Below are 13373 nucleotides of genomic sequence, written 5' to 3'. Positions count from 1 at the left end.
GCCTGCTTCATTATGATGATTAATTACACAGGTCCCCCGGGCTCCCTCGCCTCATTGATTTCTGCACTATACACTTCACTGCTGCCTCGCACACACACACACACACACACACACTCACACACGAATGCGCACACACACGCACACACACACACACACACACACACAAACACACACGAATGCACACACAAATGCACACACACACACACACATACACACGAATGCACACGCACACACACACACACACACACTCTACAGTGCTATTAGAGGGGTGTCCCCTGCAAGCAGGAACTCAAGGTGGACACGTGTCAGACAGGTTGCTTTTTCCCGGCAGACTTTTAGTAATAAAATGTCATGTTCAGGATTTTCTGTTTAAGTCTAGGGCAACACAATGACCTGCAGGGTTGCCATGTACCCAACAAACTCATTCCCACTCTCTGCTATTCTTTCGCACCACAGTTACGTAAGGGCCCCAGATGGAATCATGACGGTCATGGCAACCGGCTGTAACCCACCTCCTTACTCTTTTTTTTTCTCCTCTCTCTCCATAAGGAAACAGGAAATTTTTTTGCGAAAGACGCAAATTTACAAGCTGAGCAGGACTTTCCATCCCTGGGTGATATGCACATTTAGTTTGTCAGCAGAGATTACTATGGCCATCTTAAAAAAAATAATATTTCATATATGTAACTACATTTAGAGCATCCATTATTCAAGCCCATGAGGCATGTCCTCTCTCCCTGTGAGACTGCCGGTGCATGTGCGGGCACTCCAAACATAATGGCGTTCCCAGTGTAACGGCGCTCCCAGTGTAACGGTATTCCCAGTGTAGCTGTGTTTCCAGTGTAACGGTATTCCCAGTGTAGCTGTGTTCCCAGTGTAACGGTATTCCCAGTGTAGCTGTGTTCTCAGTGTAGCGGTGTTCCCAGCGTAGCGGTGTTCCCAGTGTAACGGCGTTCCCAGCGGCTCCAAGTGTAATGGTGTTCCCGGCGGTCCTGCGGGAGGTGCAGGCAGCTTCGTAAGGCTTCCCAGATTCCCCTGTTCTGCCAGTCTAACACACACTGCAGGAGGTGATAAGAGCATTAAGCGTAATGATGAGGACAGAACAAGCAGCCCACCTGGGTTCAGAGTGGGGTTTCTTTGACTCAATTCGGGGAACCCCTGTGTGTGGGCTTCTGGCAACCCCTGAATCATAATGAGCTGGTAATTGTTCTTAATTAGGCACTTTAACTGTCTTTTAATGTCCACCGATCTTATTTACTCTCTTTTGCCACATTATGCCTGAGAAAGCTATGCACGCTATGAAGAATAATTACCCACAGAGGTGGGGAATCCGTGTGGAGCTCACGGATGCTCAGCTTCACTGCTAACAGACTGAAAACAGGACTAGCATTTCAACAACCAGCGTATCTTCAGGGTCCTCTAAAACCACTGCGTCTTCAGAGTCCTCTGAAATATAGTGAATGGCATTTCGTTGAAAAATATACAATAAAAACATTTCATGTTATTATAATGTCATGACAAAGTCACGTATTGGAAATGTTTTTCCTTTTGGAATGGGCTCTGTGCTGGAATAGTGCAGACCCTTCTCCATACAGGCACAGTTTACCTCGTACGGTTAATAGTCAGAGCATTCGTCGTCTCCAAAACATGTATCCCTGACTCTTCAGTTTCCTCATCATGAACCTTTAATTGCTTCAACAGATATAAAAAAGAAAAACTCTTGGTTGAAGGTCAAATTAGCCATTTTTCAAGTCGATGTAGTTCCACATTTTATCTAATAAAGCCATGTCTTGGTAAATGACTTTTAAAAAACCAGGCTTTTCTTCTTCAGAACTGACGACCTCATGCTGCAAATTTGCACGTTCCGAAGCAGACCTGGTGAGCATGCCGGTTTCTGTTCCAGCCAATCATTTCAGCTTAATTTTCTAAACAGCTGGATGCTTTTTCCACTCTCACACTGAACCGGAGTACACAGAACTTCACCATGGAAACGTGCAGTCTGCAGTCTGCAGCTGCAGCTCATGAGTCATGACTTCATTCAAACTGTCAGACCAGATAAATTTTTGGGCCTGATTGAATCATTAAGTGGAAGTTGGCAGGAAACGCAGAAAAGCAGTTCTGCCCTTGCTGAGTGCCCCTGGCATAAGAACTGATCTGGAGTCAGTTCTGGGCCAAAGCTTCTCCAATCCAAGGCTTACATCAGATGAGCCTCCGATGGGAACTGGGATCAGCTTCGGTTCTCAGCGCTTCCTCTAAAGGGGGGGGGGGGGGGGCACTCAAGATCAAACCATGCATCACCCCAGCGTCCAATCATCTGTGCCTATCCCCCAGCTGACCTCGGAATACCAAAGCCATCGCCACGGCGACCGTGCCACCCCCCCCCCCACTCCCTGCAGAAGCTGAAGCTGGTGGCGGCAGGGCCCCCGTAGGTTCCCTCTGCCACTGACCCCGCCCTGTCTGGGCTGCGTAGCCAATAAAGTCAGCCCTGTGGGAAGGCTGAGCGAATCATGCAACAGCACAGCACACACCTGCATCGCCTACCCGCCCCTCCCTCGCCCCTCTCCCCCTCCCTCACAGCAGACCCACAGATCACCCCCGCTGCTCTCTATTCAGTGCCTTATTGGATGGCTCCAGGTCGGTAACAACGATTTATGGCCCCTTTTCGGTGGCCGGCTCCCCACCCCCTCCCGAGAAGATCGCTCATTATGACAGGACCGTACGTCTCCCCGACAGGACGTGCTCGGCTGTCATGGAAACCGCCTCTCCATCCTTCAGCCTTGCGCTGAGATGGAGCTGTCTGTAACTGACGGAGAGATCTCACAGCCCGTTCTGAGTCTGCGTGGTTATGGATCGGGCCGGCCGAGGCTAACTGTGTGGAGGCCCTTGTGGGGGAGGCTATAGGGTATGTAATCTAGCACGCAGCGGTGGACAGGTTCATCATTTCTAATATAAAAAATACAGACAGATTAAGACTCATCGAGGTGCCCTGGAAATGCATATAGATAGCCCAGTAGGGAAAAATCCTACTTTTGCACTTTCCCTTGAGGTGATGTATTTTTCTTCTCCTGGAAAAATAAATGGATACCACTTACACAGGACATGTATAGATGATAGTACATTTACAGAGGTGGAAAGACCGGGGGTCAGAAAGTAAAAGTCCTGCCGTGTGCTTCTCCCACTCGTGAACCCAGCTAGCGGATTTCTGCTAATTAGTTCCACCTCTTGGCTGAAGAATTGTGCTAATTAGCAAATCCAGGTGATTTGAACAAAAGACTTTCTGAACCTGGATTTTCCATCTCTGTGAATTTGTTAAATAAAAAAGACTCGATTCTACATCATCTTCAGTGATTGAAGTCAGAGAATTAAATGTAGATTAGAGGAGAATCTTGGAAAACTACAGATATCAATCACAGAGAGACAGACATGGGAGGATGAAACTGGCCTGGAGATGGCTATAGAGATGTATAGGCTATATATATAAAATAATATACGTAAATACTTAATAAAGTCTGGGCACAATTGTATATGATTTTTACCACTCTTTAATAGATATAAAGCAGTGAAGGACACATTATCTGATTATTTTGGGCATATACTAGGATAGGGCATACATATTAAACTGCTTGTCAAAGGCATTTGGTTAAAAAAAGGAAGCAGGATCCAGTAGTTAACATCTCGGGAATTAGGCCCAGTGCTGCGTGTGGACCACTGTACAACGGGTGAGAAACCCGAGACTTCTGGGGAAAGAATGGAAACCCGTACTGAGCTATTTATGGAGCACAGAGGTGAGAACCTTCAAAAACCTGAGCTGGACAATCAGCTGCCGTGTGTGAATGGAGGTTTGGGGGGCGGGGGGTTTGTGACTTTTAATGTTGGTCCAATATCCCGAATGGATTATGGAACACGTCAAATACATCAAATATTTAGAACAAGCATACATATTGGGACATGTTTTATGTCTCTACATATATATGTGTGTGTGTGCGCATGTGTGTGTGTGCGCATATACATTTTTTGTAAAGCTATCACCGCTGTAGGCCTCTGAGAGTTTATATTTGCATATAGCTATGAGAACACATTGCAATAAGATGCATTCGAAAGACAAGTATTTATATTTCAACAAGTGTATGGTTATTGAGTTTTGTAAAAAGTTACAATGAGGGTAACTGGTTAGAAAAGAAAAGGAAACACAGACATGAATCCCTGTTGGGTTCTCATTTATTAAGTTGCAGTGTGTGCGGATGTGAGCCAGATAAATCAATGATAAATGATGAAATAACTCCCTTTGAAGACAGTGGAACCTTTCCAAGATGTCCTAGTGTAATGAGGGGGGATTTGTCACGGCGGCAGGGCAGTGTTGCAGGTGTCAGCAGAGGCGGAAAGAGCTCCCCTCTACCGCCATTTATCTGACACTACAGAAGAGCACTCATCCACATACAGGTACTGGCGAGTCATGTGACCTCAAGGTAGCGCGAGAACACGTAGGCTCAAGCACCCACGTGCACACACACACACACACACACTCACATGCACACTCACACACACACACACACACACACACACACACGCACACTCACATGCACACTCACACACACACACGCACGCACGCACAAACGTGCACACACACACGCACACACACACGGACAAAGAGATCCGCAGGACCCTTCCTGTGGGACACACCAGGAAACTGTGGGCACTCGAGAGACGATCATGCAATGCAGGAGTATTCAATCTGCCCTGAATGTGCTGGCGTCTGTTGTTACTTGGCCCTTAATTGGTCATTTAAAGCAATTCATTGCGGCTGGTTCCGTGGGGGTAAATCTACTCCTGTTATTTTAAGGTAATGGTGAGCAACAGCATAGCCTGCGGCTCCTGGACCATCAGGACTTGACGCAATTTAGAGTCACCCGGGCGACGGACCTTCGAACCAGCGCCGCTCCAGGAGAGCCTCAGGGGCTCTGCAGCTTTTCTTCGGCTTCGCTTAGCGCTCAATTGATCAATTTAGGCCATTCATTTCACCTGTAACTCACTTCACTGGGGCTCCTGTGCATCTAAATGAGTCGCTGATTGCAAGAGTGAGCGCAACAGAATGAACGAAGCTGAGCCTGTGGCTCTGTGTGACTGTGGCTCTGTCTGTGCCTCTCTGTGACTGGCTCTCTGTGACTGTGACTCTCTGTGACCACAGCTCTGTGACTGTGACTCGATGTGACTGTAACTCTCTGTGACTGTGACTCGCTGTGACTCTCTGTGACTGTGGCTCTGTCTGTGACTGTAGCTCTTGTGACTGTAGCTTTCTGTGACTGTGGCTCTGTCTGTGACTCTCTGTGACTGTGGCTCTGTTTGTGACTCTGGCTCTGTCTGTGACTCTCTGTGACTGTGGCTCTGTTTGTGACTGTGGCTCTGTCTGTGACTGTTGCTCTGTGGCTCTCTGTGACTGTGGCTCTGTCTGTGACTCTCTGTGACTGTGGCTCTCTGTGACTGTGGCTCTGTTTGTGACTGTAGCTCTGTGGCTCTCTGTGACTGTGGCTCTGTTTGTGACTGTGACTCTCTGTGACTGTGGCTCTTTGTTACCGCGGCTGACCGTGACTGCGCCGGTGTGAGGGGCTTTGTTACGAGACGGCGGTAAAAACAGGCTTTTCAGCCGGCTGAGCATCGGCTGGATGTGGGCGGCCATTTTCTGGAGTTGATTTGTGTGAATTAAGATACGGATCACCGGCACGTCCGTGACCAGCGCTTCTGAAACTGCGCGTTTTATTGTGTAAACAGAGTAACCGAGGACTCCTGACTGAATCAGTGCCCTGGACTCAACACTGAGAAATCACACCAGAACACAACGCCACTCGCTGTGAAAAAATAGCCATTCATGCTAAATGAATGAAGAGTAAAATAATAGTTGCGAGTAGCCAGATTTATATATATAGTTATATATATTTAATTGTTTTTGATTTCTGAAGGTGTAAAATGTCAAAAAGAAAAGAAAAGTATTGTTCTGAACACCAGCATGGCGCAGCACGGGGCTAAAGTTAGCTTAGACTTCTGTAACACTGACAGTGTCGTAAAGTGCATGATTACAGCATGATGACTGCCTAAAATGCACCTGTTCATAAAACATGTTTTTATTCTTCAACATATTGCCTTCTCAAAGACAGACTCGTTGTTTGTAAGCAACAGGAATAATAAAACAGCAGAACCTGTGAAACGTAGTGGGGAACGTAGTTCATTTGGCAGCTGTTTGTTAGAAAAAATATTTGTTGTGAATAGCATGCCACAGTGCTGAAATGGCATATATCAATAAAATATATCTGATCAGTGTCTAGAGTATCACACTTATCAGTAATAACACTATTGTAGGTTCAAATATGTGACCAGTATGATGTTTGATCAAAGCTGATAATTCCCAGCCTCACAAATGGCATAAACGGAAGTGGCAGAAGGGTTTCACGGATGTGCTGTGAAGCGATTTAGGACTGAGGGCCACTAGGGCCATTAAAAGGCTGGATTCTGTATGAATGGGCTAATTTTACAATCAACGCATTTGTTGTAGACAAAGGCGCAGCAACACCAAAAACGTATTTACAGAGGTGTCAAAGGTCATCGGGGTTAAGTCTCCGCAGCTTCTGATCTGAATAAGGCCAGTTAAGGAGGGGAGGATTTATGGTCACGTGCTGGCTGCGGGTCAAAGGTTAAGGAGGGGCTTTCAGGAAGTCGACACCGAAGCAGGAGAATGTCACACGGAGGGGTGTTCACAGCGAGGGGACGAGGAGAATTTACGAGCTCCCTCGCGTCACCTCCAAATAAAAGACCCGGTTAAAAAGCTGTCAGGCACAAAATGGATGCCTGCCCCGGTCCTGTCCATTCAGGGGCCTGTCAGGACAATGCAGATCACTGCTGGGGTGGGGCTGTCCGTGTTCCCTGAGCTTCACAGACATTTATAAGCTAATATTGGCTAATTTTATAAAGAAACATTCTCTTTTTTTTCCAGAATTTTTTTGTTTGTTTTATAAAGCAAATAAAGATTTTCCAAAGATTTGGGGAAAAAATTTAACTCTACTGAGACCAACCCATATTGTAACGACTTAACTCCAAACTCAAGTCAAGTCACGTTTTATTTTATTATCCCATTCATGGACATATATTAAAATTATGTAAAAATACAACATCAATAGAACAATGGCAATTTAATTCTCACTGCAAAAGCTAGCTCATGATTGCTGAGGGAATGAGTCTTTAGTGCTGCAAGTGTCACTGCGTCTCTGTATATGAACTCAACTATAACGTCCTTTGCATATTACACAATATATTATTCAATGAATTGAATTCTAATTTCTTCTAGTTTTTTCTTCATTTCTTTTGGAAATCATTTAAACTCGCCAAACCGCTTGCCAAGAAAAGAAAAAAAAAAGCTAAATTGTGACACAGAGTTAACAATAATTGCTGACTGTACTCCTAAGTCTAGCAGCGATGTTTTGCACTTGTGTAAGTCTCTCTGGATAAGAGCGTCTGCTAAATGCCTGTAATGTAATGAACACAACGGGTGTGGGCATTACTGTAAATTTTGTTCCTAGCAATCTGGTTGTTATTGCTGAGGGAACCCTGTTCATATCTCTAATAAAAATGCACCTGGCACTTTAAAATAAAATGTATTTTTTAATTTTATAACTAAGCACCATGGAGTGAAAAATATGGCTGTACTAAATTGATATGAGAAAATGAGCTCTTTGCCTTGCTTGCTCCTGGCAGACATATGAGCTGGTATATCTGGCATCAGGAAAACCTCAGTGCCTTCCTGTAAATGACACTGTGTGCCCCTGACTGATAGAGGTAATTAGGAACAGCCACATCCTTTATTTCCACAGCGAGACTTTAAATTCTCGGCCGATTCTGAGGAGTAAAGGACATCCATTACGGTGCCAGTTTCAAAACTTTCTAGCTCCCAGTCTGCTGTATGAGCATGTTCATCTTCTCTGACCTGCATCTTCTTAAAATGTAGCTTAAAATAAGCTTGTTATTAAAACACGACAAAGGTTCTCATCATCGCATTTTTTGCACTGTTCATTGAAGTATAATGGCTGAGGAATTGCCTTTTTTTCCCCCCACCAAACACCAACACATTCAACCGGGAACTTCACATACAACAAAATCATCAGCACAGTATTTCTGCAAACAGTGCAAATTTGATATATTTTGGTCTCATAACATCTGTAAGTGTTAGATTGGCCCTGAATATTGCACCGTGTGCAATATGAGAGTGATGGAGAAATGGATGGAGAAAATATTCTGTAAAAGAATACTGGGGAAAAGAACAACCGGAATGGCATCACTTTTCACACATCAGATATAAGAATCTGAGAGCAGGTAATGAGTCAGATCAGCCCTGCCCCACAGCCCATTTATCAGGGGTTTCTCTCATTTGGGGATTTCACAGGGGCGTAGAGGGAATTCCACACCCCTGTCAAATATAAGGGACGATCGTTTCCCGAAACCCGGGGAGGTCCGGGCTGTCTGCGGGTCAAACGAGGGCGGTCTGAGGCACGGCGGGGCGTGTGATTGATGCTGTAATCGCACCGCGTGTGAAGCTAAAAAAAACTAAAACAAAAAAACACGGCCATTTAATTGTGAGTCAGCGGTAAGAAACAATGCGGCCTGCGTTCAGACCTGTGCTCGAAATAAAAAAGATAACACACAGGAACAGGGGTGACCGGATAAGGATGGAATTAAATCGGGGGGGAGGGGGGTAGTGACCTGGACTGGGGGAGGGGTGGTGGGAGTTGCGATCATGGTAGGTGTGGGGGTGGGGTGTTACGTAGTTTATCTTAACACTCTGCCTGATGTATGCATGTTTGCTGCACCATGACTTCTATTCCACGCATGTTTGCTGCACCATGACTTCTATTCCCCCCCCCCCCCCCCCCCCCCCCCCCCCCCCCCCCCCCCCCCCCATCAGTGATACATATGCAAACAAAAAGTTACACAGTTCAGACAGCTTCAGCGCAGGATGTTTGAAAAGCAGATGTTGAAAAAACTGTTCTGCTCTATCTGCTCTACCCTGACCACATCTGATTTGAGTATTGGCCAATTTAAATTAGGTTTTATGGTTACAAAAAGAGAGCAGCTCATTTAAGTTCCATGAAAGGATTTGAATTCTTTTTTTGTTGAATTGTACGTGTTTATTTAATAAATACATAACTTGTGTGACTGCTTGTGTGCCTCATATGTTCAATATTTCAGTGTGTGTGTGTCTTAGCAGAAGCACCAAAATAGCACAATATGCCAGCATTAGAATTAAAATGGTGTCTGGGTGATAAAACCACAAACATATAATTAGACACCCAACTAACACAGCGTGAAATGTTTTTAGAGGCACACCCCCTATTGTGTTTCCCAACTCATGTTGATGCAAACAGGCTAATTGTAGACCACAAAACCACCAAACCAGATGGAGGCAAACAAAAAAAAGAATATACTAGGCCTATATATATCGTTTGCATTGGAGGAAATCAGAAATTGCACTCGTGCCCAGGAACATTTTCTTAACCGTTGTCATCAAAATATGTCCCATATGCTACATAAATCATACAAAATCCTTCATGTTAAGCCTATATGATAAGCCTTTCATTCAGAATTGAATTATCCTCCAGCTTCTGGTTTCAGATGACAGAATAAGGTCTGTCTGAGGCAGAAGAAGGTCAGGCCCCACGTCCATATTTATTAATACTCCTAATCGCTATAAATGACATCTCAACAAAAAAAAAAAAAAAACACATTTAATGCCAACTTCAGTTTCTCTGGGGAGCCACTTCATTTTCACCTCCATAAAAACAGTTTCTCAGGCCCAGGTGTTAAATGGTTCAGTGGGAGTATCAATATCGGGGAAGAGATGGGGGTTGACTTTAGTCCAGGTCAATGGGAGGGGCCCAGAGAGGACTCCTCCCACATCATCTCTCAGAGCGAATAGACAGGCTGCGGGCAGGTCAGAGAGAGAGCGGGTGCTCCTGTACAGTACGCAGGGGGATGGATGACACCCGAGTCCTTCCATCATGCATATGCCACCTCCACGCTCAACAGAATGATGTTTGTTACGTGTCATTCATTTTGGATGTCTGTGCTTCTGAAGACGGGACCTCTAAATACACTGGGATTGTGCACACTGACCTGGGGCAAATCCAGGCCCTGGGGCAAATCCAGGCCCTGGCAGGGGCATCTATAAGGCTGAGAGCCTGAGAACCACCTACGGAATAAAGACCAGTTATGGGGCTAGAACCGCTATGGTTCGCTAAACCGGCTGTGATTCGCCAATACCTCTCCCCATGAGAACCAACGGGCAGTCTCAACTCCAGACATTCCACCGCCAGACCACTAGCTAAGAGAGGTTAAGGTTTGAGACTGGTGTCATACAAGCCAATGCTTTTCACCTTTGGTCAGCACTGTTTTATAGGTTATCTGTTGAGCTGGCTTGAATATCCAACAAGAGCCCCACCAACAAGAGATCGTGATTTCTGATGAGCAGAAACTGGCCAATGGTTGGGCAGACTTCAGCCAGAGTGTCAGCCTGGCCAGGCTTGTAGTACTGTATTATGAGCCTGACAACTGAGGCTAGCAACAAGCGTAATTCATACTGGTGGTACAAAGCTGAATCTACGATACAGTAAATCTACGCACTGACAGGTCAAAACAGGCTTTGGGCTTAAAACTGTGAAGACTAATAAGAATGTACTGTAGAATGTTTTTATAAAAAAACAATTTTGTACATTTTTAGTACCTCCTTTAACCAGGCAAGTACTTAAAATGCCTTTTAGACTGAGAATACATAACACAGCATACAGTTTCAAACTGTGAATCATAAAGGACAATAAAAAAACACTTACATAATTCATGACCATTTTCATTTCCACTGTAAATGTGCACCAAAGTCTCAGGAATAATATGATCTCTAACACAAAACGCATTAACAATAAACCACAGACTTATAATACAGGCTTTTTAAGTCCCTCCAAAGTGGAGAGATGATCAGGTTTGAGTCCCCTTTGGAGAATGTTCCATGGTGAGGGAGGAGCACGCCTAATCTCCCAATCCCACACATCCCTCATCGGCTTCCTGGAGCCCACGGCCATCGCTTCACCGCCTCCACAGATGCGCTACCATCTGGCTGCTGTAACTGAGAGAAGAGAGCGATGGGGCTGTAGAGTCACCCGTCCGACTCTCTACCCTCCCTGATATCTCAGGAGAGAGGCCAGTGTGTGGATGAGCATGTCACTCAGGGGAGAGGAAAAACAAAGGCAGGTTTAGCATCTCGGTGGATAAACGGTGCTGAACGCTGCTTTTTTTATGCATCGTATGCGCAGTCTGAGTTGTGATTACATACGCCGTGTATGGCGTCAATTTAATGCCAATAATCAGCGCGAGCTGATATTCACTTAGATATTTTTTAACGTTGTTAGACCTGTTTCTAGCTAGCTGCAGTAACTGCCCAGCAATTGCTGGTTAGCTAGCTAACGTTGTTAGCGACGTAACGTTAGCTAGCGTCAGCCAGCTCAGATAAGGTTACTTAGAACTAGCCAGGTCTATTGCAAACGATTGCAAGCTAGCTAAAAACAGTTCTGCTAAAAACGTTAGCGGTTGCTAACTTGCTAGCTAGCTAATAACGTTAGCTAACGTTACTTTGGATATCAAAACATAAACAGCTGTCAAGACGTTACAGCCGTTGCCCTAGCAATGACGGGTGATGTGCAGTTTCTTTTGGGGGATGGGGGGGGGGGGCGGCGGGGTGGCATGGGGGGTGCGATATACGGTTGCCATGTAAGGCTTTTCCATCCCCCTGCCCTTCTGGTCCTAGCAGAATCTGACCTGTGCTCAGGCTAACTTTCACACATCAGGTACCAGGTCCAGCTCCATACCACTGGTGCACTGCGAATAACCACCGTTTGAATATCTGACTGTACGACTCAGACAGGCTGACGGGTTTTCACAGTTTTACTGTGCGCTTGAGGCTCTGAAGGGTGTCAGGAGGACGGTTATGCACTGGCCATGACTCAGATGTCATATGACTGTGCCTGGAGATGAAAGCAGCCAATAGCCTCGCTCCGCTCTACGCTGGTCATGAGACCACAGATTCTATAGACACAACAGATACGCATCTCTTTAGTCGAAGGAAGCCTGAACATCATACGCAGTTTAATCCTTCTTCTGAAAATGTATAAAGGCGCATGACAAAGTACCATACTCTGGCAATGGTATGTTGTAAGGGGGATAGAAAAAATGCAGGAGCTGAGTATCTAGGGAGACTAAAGAATATTTGATAAGGCCACACACTCAGCACTGAATCTTATCAGTCGCTCCACATATTCTCAGTTTAGTCAGGAAAATGGTGAGCAATGTTGGGCTGAATGGATTGTTCTTGTCATTATGTTATGTTATATGTCATGTCACAAGGAGATCCACATTCGGTTCTGTGCGAAATACCATTGGATGAAATCTACTGGATATAATAAATTAACGTTTCCTATGCCTCAGTGCGTCACACTGCAAGAGCTGTACAATTACACCATTAGCCTTTTTAGCTTTGATGTGCACTCCTCCTTTCTACGGTTTGATTTTAAAGTGGCTCAATGTGTTTTAGTCCAAGTGAGTATAAACACAGATGTAGGATCAGCTTTGCCATCCCCAGACAAAAAAAAAACAGAAAAAGACCTGTGTGACTGTGGCTGTGTAGGAGCAGCTCATAAATACACAGCAATACGAGGCAAGATGCCTTCCCTCCTTAGAGTTTCCTGTGAGTGGACACATATGCTGAAGTATACAGTATATTAAATAGATTGCGACTAAAACGCGCAGTCCAGTGTACAAATGCAGTATTCAAAACAGAGTGGGACGACAAATTTTATTGTTAAAAAGAAAAATAGGTTTATGCCCATCTTGCACCATGTCCACATGCCGTGACCCGGCCTGTTTGACAGCTGTCAGTCTTGTGATGGCCGACTATGAGAGATCAATCATTTCTGACCCCAGAGGGGCTGCAGAGGAGGGGGGGGGTGTGGGGGGGGTGAATCACCTGCAAACAGCACGCGACACCTGGGCCTGCCTCAGCCGCAGCCAGGGACAGAGGACAAGGATGACCAAGGAGCCGGCAGGCTGGGGGTGTGAGGCGCGAGGTTCGGGGGGTGGGGGGTGGGGGCGGGAGAGGTGGAGACAGAAGTGTCAATCCGGCGGTGTGACATCATACAGGCAATCCCCTGAAGTGCAACCTCCTGTCTGGATTCTGGAATCAAACAAAGTCTTACAGCCCCATGTACAGGGTGTTTACATGCAGATCGGATCAGAGCTGATGTCTGTTGGCCTGAGGTCCGGTTTGTGGCAGAGACCGTTCTGGGGGTGGG

At 45.7% G+C, this 13373-nt stretch overlaps 1 long non-coding RNA gene across 1 annotated transcript in view; it reads right to left on the bottom strand.

Annotated features, from left to right (window-relative positions):
• Positions 1 to 314: 314 nt before the first annotated feature.
• Positions 315 to 13373, bottom strand: part of LOC118217823 — a 38287-nt gene continuing 25228 nt past the window's right edge. Inside the window, exon 2 of the long non-coding RNA XR_004763312.1 lies at positions 315 to 1446. This is a non-coding gene — a long non-coding RNA (uncharacterized LOC118217823). The remainder of the gene's footprint in view (positions 1447 to 13373) is intronic.

Source organism: Anguilla anguilla, chromosome 18 (assembly GCF_013347855.1).
Source record: "Anguilla anguilla isolate fAngAng1 chromosome 18, fAngAng1.pri, whole genome shotgun sequence".
NCBI lineage: Eukaryota > Metazoa > Chordata > Actinopteri > Anguilliformes > Anguillidae > Anguilla > Anguilla anguilla.
Note: the sequence above shows the minus strand (reverse complement) of the source record. Positions and strands in the feature narration are given on the sequence as shown.